The sequence below is a fragment of the Lissotriton vulgaris genome, chromosome 11 (genome assembly GCF_964263255.1).
Source record: "Lissotriton vulgaris chromosome 11, aLisVul1.2, whole genome shotgun sequence".
Taxonomy (NCBI): Eukaryota; Metazoa; Chordata; class Amphibia; order Caudata; family Salamandridae; genus Lissotriton; species Lissotriton vulgaris.
The window spans coordinates 1,085,849,488-1,085,862,965 of NC_141699.1; the positions used below are offsets into that span (position 1 = coordinate 1,085,849,488).

General features: G+C 48.0%; 1 protein-coding gene across 2 annotated transcripts in view; it reads right to left on the minus strand.

Annotated features, from left to right (window-relative positions):
- LOC147684183 (cytochrome P450 2J2-like) overlaps positions 1 to 13,478 on the minus strand; it is a 326,697-nt gene that overhangs the window by 53,136 nt on the left and 260,083 nt on the right. The window lies entirely within an intron of this gene.

The following is a 13,478-nucleotide window of genomic DNA, read 5'->3' on the forward strand; positions in this document are numbered from 1 at the left end:
AGACTAGCCATTCTCCTCTCTCCTCTACCATCACTTTGAAAGGATTCAGACCAGTGTGATTCACAACCTTTGTAACTCCTGAATAGGAGCAGATTCACCCTCTCACTCTTGAAAAATGTCTAGAAAAAGGGCAATTAAAACCCTGTGAGAACTTGATAGAGTTTTAATATCAGGACTGTAGACTTTTTTGGCAGTACTATCTGCTGGTTAGATTCAGTTGAGGAAACCTTGAGTATCACTACCCCAAACACATAAAACCTCATTAGCACAAAATACATCTGATTTTCTGGTATCAAAGTTAACCAACGAGTGAGATGTTTAGATTTAATAAATAAGGTGTTATCTGGACCTGTTGATGGCTCACCAGCCTGCCAGGGTAGCAGAGGCAATGGTCTCCTCACTTTGGTGAAGGACTGTATACTCTTTTAAGAGATTCCCACCTTCCTGGCAGTGATCAATGTGCTCTAAAGGGAGGGATAGTGTGGAGGTTTCCATCACAAGACGCGAAGTTTTCCAAGCAGGCACTGTGTTTAAAGACCCAAAAACCTTTTTGTATTGAGATAAAAACGCAATCAAGAAAGTAAATGGCCCGATGGTGCAGTGAGTGTTCAGCATGCCTGTATGAGGGGTCCGTTCTACCTTTTCCATTGCATTGTGAGTCAGGCCTTGCTTAGAGAACTCGGACAGGGAGAACGAGACGAGAGACTGTGGTCTTGCCATAAAAAGGTGGGACATCCAGGGCTATAAGTGGGCCCGGTCCTGCTGATGCTAAGCTATGGCAGTTCTAAAACAAGCATTTGCAATGCAATGGTCTCGGCATCATTAAAGGTAGAGCAATTGGCATTGCTCATGTCATATTTTTTTTTTCTTTAAATCATAAATAAATGGCATTGTCATTTACATTGCCAATACACACCACTCTGCACCTGCACTCACTGCTCTGCACACTCACTACTCTGCACACTCACTACTCTGCACACTCACTACTCTGCACACTCACTACTCTGCACACTCACTACTCTGCACACTCACTACTCTGCACTCACTACTCTGCACTCTGCACTCACTACTCTGCACTCTGCACTCACTACTCTGCACTATGCACTCACTACTCTGCACTCACTACTCTGCACTCACTACTCTGCACTCACTACTCTGCACTCACTACTCACTACTCTGCACTCACTACTCACTACTCTGCACTCACTACTCACTACTCTGCACTCACTACTCACTACTCTGCACTCACTACTCTGCACTCACTACTCACTACTCTGCACTCACTACTCACTACTCTGCACTCACTACTCTGCACTCACTACTCTGCACTCACTACTCTGCACTCACTACTCTGCACTCTGCACTCACTACTCACACTCACTACTCTGCACTCACTACTCACACTCACTACTCACACTCACTACTCTGCACTCTGCACTCACTACTCACACTCACTACTCTGCACTCTGCACTCACTACTCTGCACTCACTACTCTGCACTCACTACTCTGCACTCTGCACTCACTACTCTGCACTCACTACTCTGCACTCACTACTCTGCACTCTGCACTCACTACTCTGCACTCACTACTCTGCACTCACTACTCTGCACTCACTACTCTGCACTCACTACTCTGCACTCTGCACTCACTACTCTGCACTCTGCACTCACTACTCTGCACTCACTACTCTGCACTCACTACTCTGCACTCACTACTCTGCACTCACTACTCTGCACTCTGCACTCACTACTCTGCACTCTGCACTCACTACTCTGCACTCTGCACTCTGCACTCACTACTCTGCACTCACTACTCTGCACTCACTACTCTGCACTCACTACTCTGCACTCTGCACTCACTACTCTGCACTCACTACTCTGCACTCACTACTCTGCACTCACTACTCACTACTCTGCACTCACTACTCTGCACTCACTACTCTGCACTCACTACTCTGCACTCACTACTCTGCACTCACTACTCACTACTCTGCACTCACTACTCACTACTCTGCACTCACTACTCACTACTCTGCACTCACTACTCACTACTCTGCACTCACTACTCTGCACTCACTACTCTGCACTCACTACTCACTACTCTGCACTCACTACTCACTACTCTGCACTCACTACTCACTACTCTGCACTCACTACTCTGCACTCACTACTCTGCACTCACTACTCTGCACTCACTACTCTGCACTCTGCACTCACTACTCTGCACTCACTACTCTGCACTCACTACTCTGCACTCACTACTCACTACTCTGCACTCACTACTCTGCACTCACTACTCTGCACTCACTACTCTGCACTCACTACTCTGCACTCACTACTCACTACTCTGCACTCACTACTCACTACTCTGCACTCACTACTCACTACTCTGCACTCACTACTCACTACTCTGCACTCACTACTCTGCACTCACTACTCTGCACTCACTACTCACTACTCTGCACTCACTACTCACTACTCTGCACTCACTACTCACTACTCTGCACTCACTACTCTGCACTCACTACTCTGCACTCACTACTCTGCACTCACTACTCTGCACTCACTACTCTGCACTCTGCACTCACTACTCTGCACTCACTACTCTGCACTCTGCACTCACTACTCTGCACTCACTACTCTGCACTCACTACTCACACTCACTATTCACACTCACTACTCTGCACTCACTACAGCTTCCTTCCACAGCTAGAACTAGTGCATAATGTCAAAACAGAGAAAACAAGGAAACACACTGAAGCTGTCTGTACCACGCCAAGTTCACATTTCGAGCAGCATATGTTAAATCACGCTTTAGACTACTTCTCTACTCAAAAGTAGTACATTTCCTTCAAAAAGATAAAAATATGACATGCAAACAGTAATGCCGAAACAAACTGTTCAGCATGGGTTTTGATTTACATGAAAACATTAATTTCACTTAAAATAATAATAGTTTTTAGCTAAATTAAATTTACATTTGGATTTAGGGCATATTCACATATTTTTAGTAAATTTAAATGTCAGTGGCAGATGGACACGCTTTCATTTAGCAGCCAAATATACAATAACTTACTGCCCCCGGAATTCCGCCGCGGCCGCACCGGAAGTCAGGCAAGGTCGCCTGTGACGGGGGCGGAGCCGCGTCCGGACCGGAAGAGGAGGCAGGCGGAGGAAATGCGTGGAGCGGCCCGGGGCTCCTGCGAGCGTGGAGAGCCCCCGGGGCCGACAACAGGACGTTGTACGCGTGTTGCGGGGCTCCCTTGACCAAGAGGGAGTCCCGGGATAGGAGCCGCAGCGTCAACTCTCCCTGCCGGTGCGGAGCAGTAAGTTAAAGGGGAGAGGGGGGGCCGGTGCGCGCGCGCGCGCGTGTGTGTGTGTGTGTGTGTGTGTGTGTGTGTGTGTGTGTGTGTGTGTATATGAGTGGGGGGGTTCTGTATGTATGTGCGTGCGTGAGCGCTTCTGTTTCTATGTATGCCTGTGTTGTGAGAGAGCCTCGCGCAGCGCTCGTGCTAATGCGCGTGCCAGTTTAGAAATGCCTGCGCGCGACCCGGAGTGTCTCCTGGGACTGCTACTCGCTAACATAAGATCTCGGCGGAGACGCGCTTACGCGCGTCTTTTAGCCGAGACCTAAAAACAGGTGCAGAGACAGGTAGCTTGCGCGCGACCCGGAGTGTCTCCTGGGACTGCTACTCGCTAACATAAGATCTCGGCGGAGACGCGCTTACGCGCGTCTTTTAGCCGAGACCTAAAAACAGGTGCAGAGACAGGTAGCTATTGGCTCTTAATTTTTGCCCCCACCCTGGGCTTGAAAAAAATCATCACTCATGGGGCACTACCAGCCATCACCAGCCTTTGATGTTACCCTTGATAGACTCCTGTGTTATGCAGGTGTCACGAAGGAGCTAATCAGAAGATATGGTCACGTGCTAGTGACCTGAAAATGCACACTCTGGTGATCTACAGCAGGCAGGAAGGGTGAAGGGCAGAGTGCGATGTGAGGATCCGCAGCAGGGCAGGAGGGTTGAAGGGCAAAGCGAACTGTCGGATCTGCAGCGGGGCAAGAGGGGTGAAGGGCATAGGACGCCATAGGGATCTGCAGTGAGGCAGGAGGCTGGAAGGGCAGAGCACACTGTGGGGCTCCACAGCCGGCAGGACGGGTGAGGGGCAGAGCCCACCACGGGGATCTGCAGCGAGCAGGAGGGAGGGGAGAAGGTAGAGTGTAGGCTCAGGCTCTACAGTTAACAGGTCTGCAGTGATAAAGCTGTTGCATGGGCAGCCCAACTTTAGCAGCCACTAGACATTTTTTTCAAGCCCCCAATAAATGAAAGTAAGCATTTTATGAAGAATTTAGAGTGGTATAGTTATTTCACTTTATCATAATTACAGAGTTGAAGCATTTTCACTATTATTTACCGCAAAGTCATTGCTTTTACTCATTAATTGTTTTGCAGCTAACATCCATTGATGAAGCCAATAGTCTTGCCTTGGTTTTTATAGCTGGATGCAATAACAGAAAGAGTCTGCAAAATACCATTCAGGCAGCAGAGTTGTATCTTACATGTTTAAGCCACACACTTTTTTTACATAGGTTATGCCTATGTAAAAAAAGTGTGAGAGAATCCCCTTGTAGGAAGGTACCTCCTGACTATGGTTGCCCCCAACTTTTTGCCCTGTGTTTTAGCTGGTTTTTGACCTAGTCGACCTGGGACCCTGCCAATCAGGACCCCAGGCCTACTGCTCTCTCTGTAAAATGGATTCCATGTACCTTAGGTACATTTCCAATTGGGACTGGGCCACCTTATCAGACCCTGTAACTCAGGGCATAGGTGTACCCAGGGCCTACCAGGGGCTGAAGCATGTATTATGCCACCCCTGGATGGCCATCTAAATCTGACACAACTGGCTGCACGACAGCTGGGGCAAGGTGGTGTAATCACCCTTTGCTTTAGATATAGTATACCTATATCTAACCCTAAAAAAATGGACACACAGATTCCTATCAGTCACTCCTATGGCAGGCCTTAACAATCCTGAAGGCAGAGTGCTTGGAATCGTGTGAGATGGTGCTCTGGCATGAGCTGAGCCCGTCTGCAGCTTGCGGAACCAAGTCCTAATAGCTGTTCCATGATAACGCATACCATATACTCTTAAGTGCATTATAATCCTCGCGGTTAAATGCTATCTTTGGTATTGCTTTATCAAAACATGTCGAGTAAGGTGTCATACGAATTGGAATACTAACCCCTCGCCAATTCTGGCGACGGGGTTAGCATTCCACCCTTCTAGAGGGACACGACATGTATGTAACTGTGAACCCCGGTTAAAGTTAAGCGAAGCCTCAGCTCCACAAAATGGACGCTGCCACCACAGACACAAGTCTGACCCCCTGCAGCTGGGAGTCCTTCCAGCGAGGGGAGCCTGGACAAAGGGTTTCCTGTCAGGGGCGGTGCTAGCACCATCCCAGACAGGGTTTTGTGTATCCTGGGTAGGCAGGGCTTTACAGGAAGGTGACTGCTGAGTGGCACCCCGGTGCTCACTACGCATAGGCCGGTCAGAACCAGTTCCAGGGGCACACCAGCCCCTGGCCTGGGGGAAGTCCGGCATGGGAGAGGGGTGTAACCACCCCCCTCCTAGTCCCACCCATAGGCAGGACCTAGTCACCGGGTCAGCCCCTTTCCTTAGTATAAAGATAGGAGCGGGCCCCCTGTTCAAATTAGATCATCTTTGGAATCAAGACACGACTTTCTACGAAAGGACATCAAGATTTCTTCTTCAAGATTCTCCCTTGTGGCTAAGGAGTAGTCACCCTGCATCCGCAGGCACCATCTTAAGAACACTGCGGTCTGCTGCAAGTCCTTCCTCAGGAATCCGACGACCCAGCTCGACGAGACCCGGCTTCCCTGGCACCTCTGACCTCTACTCACCTCTACAGCCAAGCTGAGAACCGTGAGTACGACGAGACCTCAAGGGACCGACGATCGCCAAGACTGCACGACTTCTTTACAGCAAGCCCGCCGAGTACTTCACTGGTGAGTGCTTTGGGGTCCGAGAAGCCCCGACCCTGAGCAGCTCCAGCACCGAAGATCAGCCCTCCAGCATCTTCACGATCTGCGTGGGGCCCTTCTGCTTTTTGCTGCTCACCGCGTTGTTTGGCTACTAGCCCGCTGGCTTGTGGCCTTCTCTAACGACGCCCGACGACATCACTGCTGCTGGTCTGGTTGCTCCAGACTGGCCCTTGCTCCCTTCCAAGAGAGGAGCACCCCGGACCCTCCTGGTCCACTCAAGACGCCATTTTAGGTCCACCGCGTGGGCTTGAATTAGCCAAGGCTTTGTTGCCCAATCCTGGGTCCAGCGACGCCGACAGCTTCAATCTTCGTGGGACAGCTCGCTCCTCCATCCTGGTCGCCGACAACGCCTCCTGGTCCGTGAGATCTGCAGAGCCCAGCGTCGCCCACTCACCTAGTCGAGGTGACTACCATCCGGTGCCCTCCTGGTGCCACCTGACTACTGGCTAGTAGTCACGAACTTGGTCCCCTCTGCTTTCAGGTGTCATCAATCTTCACTGGTCACCGGCCAGCATCTTTTCTTCCGGCTCCTGGTCCATCTACGAGGATTCCCGACGTCTTTTCAGACCTATGCAGCTGCAGCCCCTGGGCTAGGTAACTTCGGCATTTCGGTGCCCCAGCATAGCCTCACTATCCAAGGGTCAGAATCCACTTTTGTTTTCCTCCTACCAGGTCGGGTTCGCCCGAGAACACTAACTTTGTGAAATCTAGCTACCATAGACTTTGTCCCGCATCCCGCGTGAGAGTGCACACTCTGCACCCGAGTCCCCTGGGCCACCTAGAAGTAATCTGAAGATTCTATAGTCAAACCCTAGCGATTCCAAAGCCTATTAGTACTGTACTTACCTGCTAGTAATTTCGCATTCCACTTTCAGAGTATATGGTTTTCCGTGCCCCTCGGGCATTTGTATATACTGTGCTAACTTAAGTATTTTCGTAAGAGTTTTGTTTTGTGCTTAGTACCCTGTCCTCATAAAGAGTACAGGGCTGTTGTGATTCTAATAAATACACTGTTTATTTTCATAACACTTGTGTGGTGTCCTTTCACTTGGTGTTCAAGGGGTATATGTGTGGTATAACAGCTGGCTTAACACGCCCTCTCGAGTCTTTAGCCTTAGACTGCTCGTATCCACGCTACTAGGATAGCTGGTCTATAAGGTTGACTTACAACCAATCATCAATAAGGGTTGCTGGACTGATACATAGTGTTCACTAGAATAGTGAGCACTGCATATCAGGCCACCTTCTCACACCCCTCCCCAAAGTTTATTCAACCCACTGCAAACCCTGGGGACAACTATCACTGTGACCAGAGAACCTTTGGTGAACCAGCCTCCACTTCAGAGGTCTGCACAGGCAGAGACTGCAGTAGCTCTGCAAGTGTGAACACAATGCTCAAAATAGAGCTGAGGAACCAAGAGTTTGGTGGGGCGGTGGCCGAGCTGATTTACAGCTGTGCTTCAGCTCATCCAAGCTCTAAATGAGGCAATACATATGCCTTAAGTGTGCTAAGCCAGCAGATGCATGTTGGGGATCAACCAGTGTCCTCAGCCCAAAAGGTCAACTAAAGACTGCCACTTTACTATGGTCAATGATAAAATTACAGACAACAATCTTCTCTCATAATGGGTGAAACTATGGTAACATATATAAACCTTGGGTAATGATGTCCATACATAAAGCAGGGTTGCTTATGCAAGTGAGCTGTCAAAGACTTTAGTCTTAGAACCAGATTTGACCTTGAAGCAGGAAGCAGCAACTGCGCAATCGTGTCCATGTGGGGGCTCTCTACAGTTAGTAAGTCGTTTGCTAGAAGAAGTGTTGGTAATAAAGGGCCTTATTATGATGTCGTGTGACCCTCCCGGACAGGCTGTCGGTAGCTGTCCACCGACATGCAGGATAGCAGTCCGACTGCCGCATTACGATGTAGTCTGTCGGAACGCAGCAGTCTGAGGGACAGACCGACTCTGACGTGCTCAAGGAGCCCTTCAGAGCGGTGATCGGACTGTAATCCCTACAATGGAGGTGGAGCCTGCGCAGGCACCGCCGTAAGGATTAGGATGTCCATTTCCAGCTGAGTTTTCATGGTGGTCCTAGCATGGGGCTCTGCTATGTGGTGAGGGGGGCACATGTGATGCACTCCCCAAACACCCATGCACCGTGTGCTAGGCACCAATTGGTGCATGGCACATGGTGCATGGATGCTTGCACACATGCCTTTTAGTGCTGCAGCTTGTGCAGTGGCTCTTTTCCGGGCCATCTAAAAAGCTGCAATAGTAAACGGCATGTGTCCGAAAGCCTCCACAGCAGTCCCCTCATAATATGTGGAGTGGAACTGCCGACTACGTGTGGGGCGGTCTCCATCCGGCAGCGATGGCAATTGGAGGCTCATCCAACCACCATCATAATGAGGCCCATAGTTTGGCAAGATGATCTGTTTTGTCAGGCTATAACTGCTCAGCAGGTTAATGCTCCATCTGCTCTTATTTGCCTACACTGAAGGTCATGGCCTCAAATGCCACCAATTTAATTACATTTCACACTTCTAGGGTCAACGGACATAACTCTTTGAATGTATTTATAGTGGCAAGATGCAGCACTGTGAAAGCTTGTGCGAAAATCAGGCCCTTAATATTACTTTATAAACCTGCGGATTGCTTTTTCACTTTTAAGAGGTGCTTTTATATTAATACAACTTTGTACTTTTTTAACAAGTACAGTTATGTGCTGTATGTGAGTAACTGAAGCCTACAAGCATACTGTAATTTTCGGTGAGAAGTTAATTTTACAAATATTGTGGCAAATTTCCAAAAGAGTTGTGCAAGCATACGTTTTATTCATCAGCTCTGAACTATGCAGATATAGGAAATATAGTCGATAAACTACAGTCCTTTGTGTATGGACATCTAAAGATGTGCATGACCTAGCATCAGCATGACTGAATTGTGCATTTATCCTAAAAAAGATATGGACTTTGGCATGGTTTCGGCCATGGTATGCACACACCCATCCAGCACACAGTCTGACATCTAGCAGTCATATGGGACACATTAATACTATTTTCCTGTTTACTAATGGTTTTTGTAGACCACAAACATTCCATCATAGTTAAGTAGAGAATGCTGTTCATATCTAAACCACACACAGCAAACATGGGAGGCTAGGGAGATGGGCAGGTGAAGGTGATGTGAGGAAAGGATACAGACTAGAATTGCAAAAGCATAGTTACAAGGACATAGTTTGAGACTTTTCCTGCATTGCATCAGTGAAGAAGGTATTTTAAGGCTCTAGTGGTGGCTTTTCAAGAAACTTGACAAATACAAAGACATGGTCTATTGGCTCGTGCATTGTTTGAGAACCAACCTGGCCAGGGATGTGCCCTTAGTAATGTGGTTGCAATTGGACTCACTGCTTTGTGTTTAGAAGCTAGTTAGAGTCATATAGATAGGTATTTGAAGTGGATTCTGGTAGGAAGAGAAGGCTAATGCAACTACACAAAATGTGCCCAAAGTTCCTTTGCTGGTGTTGGTCAAGACACTGCCTGAAGTATAGGTTTGATTGTTGTCATTCAGGGCTACAGCAGACATTGAGCAGTGCGTTGAATTAGTTGATGTGTAATAAGATGAGGGCCTGGACCATAGATCAGGTTTTTTTTTTGGTACAGTCCCTAAGAATGGAGTGTTGTCACTAAGATTTAAGGGAATTTAATGGGGAATTTCATCGGGCAATCGTATGTAAACGTGACGGCATCAGTGCGTTACACCAAAACTGGAGCTTGCGCATGCTTTTTTAAAATCTCCAGGGGAGTAAGCCAAGGTTGTGTATTGGCCCCATTTCTCTTCTCCCTATACACAAATGGAGTTGAAAAAGGCACTCACAGTGGCTACTACGGATGTCCCCCTCTTTAAAAATCAAATGCTACCAATACTGGCTTACGCGGACGACCCGGTCTTAATCGCCAGAACGGGGATTGGGCTACAAAGGCTGATAACCGCGTATGTCTCTTTTATGGATTCACTACCGCTGAAAGTGAACCAAACTAAGTCCTTTGTAATAATGGCTGGGGCTACAAAAAAAGAAAAAGTGCTGCAGTTCCGTGCGGATGCAGAATAAATTGAGGTAGTGGACTCTTTTCCCTACTTGGGCATACTTTTTGATAAAGATCTGTCATGGGCAAAATTGTTGGAAGGACGAAAGATGGTGATGGAGAGGGGTAGTATCGCCATAAAATCCTTTGCTAGAAAATTGGGCACTAAACCCTTATTACCGATAAAAAATATTTATCAGGCTAGAGTAAAAGCAGCAGCGACCTATGGAGCTGGGGTCTGGGGTATGGTTGCATTGACACCACTACAAACTATTGAGAATAGATGTTTTAAATCTGTAGTGGGCTTCCCTACCTCTTTTACAAACTGTATCTTACATATGGAATTGGGCCTGCCTCATGTCTCAGATTATACACAACTAACCCCACTTCTCCTCTGGCATTCAGTCTGGAGGAGAGACACAGTACCACTGACTCATTCAATAATATGGAGCTGCCTAGCTATGGACAAGTGGCAGAGGTCTAGGTGGCTTAGTTACGCAGAGTCAGTGCTAAGGGAGATTGGTCTCCATGAACTCTTTAACGATCCTCTGGTCTGTAAGAAGGTCTCTAAACAGAAGGTTAGTGACATGTTCATGATGATGTCTGAGTACAAGCATAAGGAATACTATAAAGAGAAATACGCAGCCTGGGGATATTGCCTTAGCCCACTTTTAATTGAGGGAGGTTTCTCTTACCTAGTAAATGTAAATAGGATGCAACACAGATTTAAATTACCGAGGTTTCGCACTAACCTGATTCCCCTCATGTTAGGTTATCTTGAAAAAACATATAATCACTCTGATTTAAGTGCGTGCCCATGTGATAACTTATCACTTCAAACTGAATTGCACCTAATTTTATTTTGCAGGCTATATAAGAATGAAAGGAATGTCCACCTCAAACTAATTTTAAAGTAAATGAATTTTAAGCAGTGCTGGGTAGTACTATACTTTCTAAAAACATTGCCTGACCCTTTGGTTTGTTATTCAGTTGCGTCATTCCTATGGGCCTATTATGAGGAAGAGGAAGGGGACGGCGCATAGACTATTGAGTTCACTAAAGAACAATACAAGTACTTAGTTACTCCAGTATTGGAACTGTCATAGATTCACATGCCTGAATCATTCCCCGTCGTCTAGGCGGGAGTCTCCGGTAAATAAAAAAGCAGTGCTTAGTAGTACAGCAAACTGAAAAGAGGCCTAGGCCCATTTCCCTTTTGCAACCCATAGCCTTTGTTATGTAAAAAAGGCCCAAGCTTTTCCCTGAACCAATCAGAGCTCCTCACCCTCTAGAACACTCCTGAGAGAACCTTCTGCCCCTCAGATTTTTCTACCGCACGTTGTGCTAGGGAGTCGCCTTTGAGCTCTGCTCAAACTCTTTACTTTTACAGTATTTTGACTTAGATTTGAGGTTTTTCATCTACCATGTCTGAGAAAAAGAGGAAAGGATTATTTAGAGCTTGTTCCACCTTCTCTAAGAAGAGGCTTTATACAGATGACCCTCACAAGGACTGCATCTACTGCCTCTATCCAGACCATAAGGCAGCAGATTGTAAGGTATGTCGTACCTTTTCGAATAAGACCTTGAGAGATCGTGAGGGAAGGCTACTGATCTGGCTTCAGAAGGTTAAGGCCAGGAAGGAGATCCTCTCAAGTGAGAGTGAAGAGGAATCTGTGGCTAAGAGATCTCAGAAGAGAAGTAGATCTCCTCAGACACATTCCGCAGGGGAAAGACCTGAGAAGGCCCCAAAAAAGACCACTCCAGGGTCTTCAGGGCGCAGTCCCTCAAAATCCCCTTCAGTCTCAGCTAAGGGGAAGAAGGGTTCTGCTGGTGAGGTGAAAATACTGAAATCCGCCTCAGATCCACCACAATCACCTCAGAAAATCAATATTACCATCAAACGGTCTTCTTCTACGCCTTCTGAGGAGAAGGGTACTGTTTCAGCACCGTCGGCGGGACCGTCGACAAAAAAGGGATCATCGACGACGACAAAAACACCTCCGTCGTCGACGAAGAAAGATAATGTTAAAGCTGGTGAGAAAACAGCGTCGACGATTACACCGTCGACGGCGATACCGTCGACCGTGAAACCGTCGACGAGAGCGTCGACGATCGCATCAACGGCGGCATCGACGACGGCGGCGGCGACGACGGCAGCATCGACGAGGACTGTGTTGACGACGGCAGTGTCGACGCCAGCATCGACGAGGACGACGACGTCGACTAAGACAGTGTCGACGGTGACTACAACGTCGACGGTGGCGTCGACGACGATGACTTGGTCGACGACGGCGATGGGAATCTCGTCGACGGGCTCGTCGACGAGGGAAAAAACACCAGAAAAAAGGTTGGTGCCTCGGAAAAAACCTATAACACCAGAGGTTACATCTCCGAGCAAGGTCTCCCCATTGTTGCCGTCTCACCCGCTGGAAGAGGAAGATTCAGAAGAGGAAGATGACGAGTATGGAATTGCCAGTAGCCCTTCGCAATTGCAGGTCAAGTACCAGGAAGAGGATTCTGAGGAGGAATATGGGGGTTATCAGGAACAACCCCAGGAACAGCACCGATATCGCCAACAGCAACACGAGGAGATGACAAGTGGGCCATCCTCTTTGTTGAAGGATCTCCAGGGCATGTTGGAGGATTATAGGAAGAGATACCCAGCGACTCCAGTCGCTCAACAGGCCCCAGAGGTTACTCCACGTCCACGATCGGTACCAGGGACACCGGTTCGTAGGAGAGAGATTTTGCTGGAACCTACTGCTAGGTCTCCACCGCCGACGGTACACCACGATTCCTTGGATGACGATCATGAGGATGGGGAAATTGCGGACACAAGTGCAGAATGGCATGACTATATCACCCCCTCACCGTCTACTCCTCCACAGAGACCAGTAGATTCTCCACCGGAGGACATTGGTGGATTTCATAATTTGATGGAAAGGGCCACTAAGAGATTTGCACTGACCATGACAGAGGAGAAGACGGAATGTTTTTTATATGACTTCAAGGACTCGTATCGGAAATCCGTGCGATCCCTACCTATCGTGTCCCATATTTGGAAGGAAGGATTAAAGGTCATGGAGACACCAGCGACGGTAACGCCGGTTCTGGCCAGACTAGATAAGAAGTATAAGGCGCCTATTGATGCTCCTACTGGCCTTTTGGGTCATCCCAAACTGGATTCTGTTATTACACAGGCGGCACAACAGAAATCCAGGAACCCATCTGCTCCGATTGCAGCACCTCCAGACAAAGAGGGCAGAAGGTTGGATAATGCGGGAAAAAGGTTTTCCTTAATGTCGGCTCTGTTAGTGAGAGC